Source organism: Vipera berus (assembly GCF_964194415.1).
Source record: "Vipera berus genome assembly, chromosome: 11".
NCBI lineage: Eukaryota > Metazoa > Chordata > Lepidosauria > Squamata > Viperidae > Vipera > Vipera berus.
The window spans coordinates 29,118-32,916 of record NC_138214.1 but is presented as its reverse complement, the minus strand read 5'-3'; positions in this window follow the sequence as shown (position 1 = coordinate 32,916).

The following is a 3,799-nucleotide window of genomic DNA, read 5'->3' as shown; positions in this document are numbered from 1 at the left end:
TTATTAATAAAACCTTATTAATACTAGGCCATTTAATTCTGTGCCTGTGTCTCAGGAAAATGGCCATCTGTCACCCTATTAATATCAATAATGCGTTAATATTAACTATTAACATTAATAAGGCGTTAAGAATAAAGATGGAGAATAATAACCTTAAAATCCTATTTAAAAGGTGTATTTCTTTTTGGCGGCCGCAATACCCGGTTTGACCACAGGAGGGCACGCTTTTCCGTCCCATCGCATTAATATTGATGCCCCCGTAAGGCCTTTTGCCTAGCATCGGGACACTGAGAAGCAAAGCCCCAAAGCGCAGAGCGTCAGCCAAAGCGTGGCCACTCTACGCTTCCCCGAAAGGGACAAGCCGCTCCCGTCGGCCTTCTGCGCACGTCCGCCGTCTCGTTCCTCCCGCGTAATCTCCGAGATCCCTTCTGGGACCGGCGGACTTCCTGTCCGTTCATATCGGCCATCCCCCGGGACTTTTGTACTAGGACCTTTCCATCACGGCTGACTTCCGGTCCTTTGTTTTTGATCATTCCCCTAACTTCCTTTCAGAGAGTGAGAGACCTTCTCGGCATGGCGGACTTCCTGTCCTAGCAAATTCACCGGGGCCCCAAGGGCCTTTGAAAAACGACCTTTCCACGATGGCCGTTTTCCGGTCCATCTTTCTTAGTCGTCCTCCAACTTCCTTTCGCGGCGACCTTCTGGACCCGGCGGACTTCACGTCCGATCAACAAGTTAGACCATAGATTTAAAACGCCATTAAAAAGGTTTATTTCTTTCGGCGGCCTCAATACCGAGTTTGACCACAAGAGGGCACGGTTTCGCGCCTGATAGCATTAAGAATGAGGCCGTCGTAGGCCTTTTGCCTAGGATCGGGACACCGAGAAGCGAAGCCACAAAGCGCAGATCGTCCTCTTTCACAGAGACCTTGAAATGGCCGACTTCCTGTCCGTTCCTTTTAGTCTTCCCTGCCAACTTCCTTTCGTAGCGATTTTCTCGCGATGGCGGACTTCCTGTTAGCTGAGCCGCGCCTTCTGTTGTGCTGGAAAGATTGCGGAGCTCCTTTTTAGAGCCGGGGCCGGCGCTCAAGGTTTTTGGCGCCCCGGTCAAGAATGGGGTTTCCGTCCCGTCTCGGGGGTCTCCTCGAAGGCTGCCAACCAAGGCAGCCGTTTTTAATGGTGTTTTCCCAGCGCCCGAGTCCCGGATGCGGAAGAACGAGCGTTATGGCGCTTTTCTGTATTATATCTTAATACGTTCCTCTTAAAAGTGTATCCCGCTCACCCCCGACCACCAAACCAAGGTGTATTTTATTCAAGAATACTTTTGTTTGACATGCCCTGCTATTTCTTCAAGGAGGTTGTACGTATGCACGTTTCTTTTTAATAATATAATAATAAAGTTGGAAGGGACATTGGAGGTCAACTAGTCCCACCCCCTGCTCAGGCAGACCTTACAGAACCACAGAGTTGGAAAGGACCATGGAGGCCATCCAGTCCAACTCCTGCTCAAGCAGGAGACCTTACAGAACCGGAAGGGACCCTGGAGGTCATCTAGTCCACCCCCCTGCTCAGTCAGGAAGCTCTATACCATTTCAGACAAATGGCTCCCCAGTCTCTTAAAAACTTCCAGTGTTGGAGCAATATATGCTTTGACACAGTTTTCCGTCCCATAGCATTAGCAATCGAGGGCGTGTTCGATGGCCTCAGTGCTATCTCTAAGGGACAGAAAACCATGCCCTTCCTTGGTCCAAGCAGGTACGGCAGCCATCAAAAGAAATAAGTCTTTTAAATGGCATTTTAAGATTATTCATTATTAATAAAACCTTATTAATACTAGGCCATTTAATTCTGCGCCTGTATCTCAGGAAAATGGCCATCTGTCACTCTATTAATATCAATAATGCGTTAATAATAAAGATGGAGAATAATAACCTTAAAATCCTATTTAAAAGGTGTATTTCTTTTTGGCGGCCGCAATACCCGGTTTGACCATAGGGCCTTTAAAAACGACCTTTCCACGATGGCCGTTTTCCTGTCCATCCTTGTTAGTCATCCTCCAATTTCCTTTCGCGGCGACCTTCTGGGCCCGGCGGACTTCACGTCCGATCAACAAGTTAGACCGTAGATTTAAAATGCCATTAAAAGGGTTTATTTCTTTCGGTGGCCGCAATACCGGGTGTGACCACACGAGGGCACTGTTTCTCGCCTCATTGCATTAATAATGAAGCCGTCGTAGGCCTTTTGCCTAGGATCGATCGGGACACCGAAGAGCGAAGCCACAAAGCGCAGAGCGTCCTGTTTCACAGAGACCTCGAAATGGCCAACTTCCTGTCCGTCACTTTTAGTCCGGAATGGGGTTCCGTCCCGTCTCGGGGGTCACCCTATTAATATCAATAACGCGTCAATATTAACAATATTAACATTAATAAGGCGTTAAGAATAAAGATGGAGAATAATAACCTTAAAATCCTATTTAAAAGGTGTATTTCTTTTTAGCGGCCGCAATACCCGGTTTGACCACAGGAGGGCACGCCTGGGACATGCCCTCCCTTGGTCCAAGCAGGTACGGCAACCACTAAAAGAAATCTTTTAAATGGCATTTTAAGATTATTATTCTTTATAAATAAAGGCTTATTAATACTAGGCCATTTAATTCTGCGCCTGTGTCTCAGGAAAATGGCCATCTGTCACCCTATTAACATCAATGCGTTAATATTAACAATAAGGCGTTAGAATAAAGATGGCGAATAATAACCTTAAAATCCTATTTAAAAGATGTATTTCTTTTTGGCGGCCGCAATACCCGGTTTGACCACAGGAGGGCACGCTTTTCCGTCCCATCGCATTAGTATCGATGCCCCCGTAGGTCTTTTGCCTAGGATCGGGACACCGAGAAGCGAAGCACCAAAGCGCAGAGCGTCAGCCAAAGCGTGGCCACTCTACGCTTCCCCGAAAGGGACGAACTGCTCCCGTCGGCCTTCTGCGCACTTCCGTCGTCTCGTTCCTCCCGTGTAATCTCCGAGAGCCCTTCTCGGCCCAGCGGACTTCCCCCAGGAAGGTCCCCCAGGACCTTTGTACTAGGACCTTTCCATCACGGCTGACTTCCGGTCCTTTGTTTTTGATCATTCCCCTAACTTCGTTTCAGAGAGTGAGATAGACCTTCTCGGCACGGTGGATTTCCTGTCCTAGCAAATTCGCTGCCCCCCCAGGGCCTTTAAAAAAACGACCTTTCCACAATGGCCGTTTTCCGGTCCATTCTTCTTAGTCATCCTCTAACTTCCTTTCGCGGCGACCTTCTGGGCCCGGCGGACTTCACGTCCGATCAACAAGTTAGACCGTAGATTTAAAATGCCATTAAAAAGGTTTATTTCTTTCGGCGGCCACAATACCGGGTTTGACCACAGGAGGGCACGGTTTCGCGCCTCATAGCATTAATGAGGCCGTCATAGGCATTTTGTCTAGGATTGGGACACCGAGAAACGAAGCCAACTTCCTGTCCGTTGCTTTTAGTCTTCCCTGCCAACTTATTTTCGTAGCGACTTTCTCGCCATGGCGGACTTCCTGTCAGCTCAGCCACGGCTTCTGTTGTGCTACAAAGACCGCGGAGCTCCTTTTTAGAGCCGGGGCCGGCGCTCAAGGTTTTTGTCGACAGGGTCCGGAATGGTGTTCCGTCCCGTCTCGGGGGTCTCCTCGAAGGCTGTCAAGCAAGGCAGCCGTTTAATGGTGTTTTCCCAGCGCCCGACTCCCGGATGTAGAAGAACAAGCGGTATGGCGCTTCTCTGTATAAGATCTTAATACGT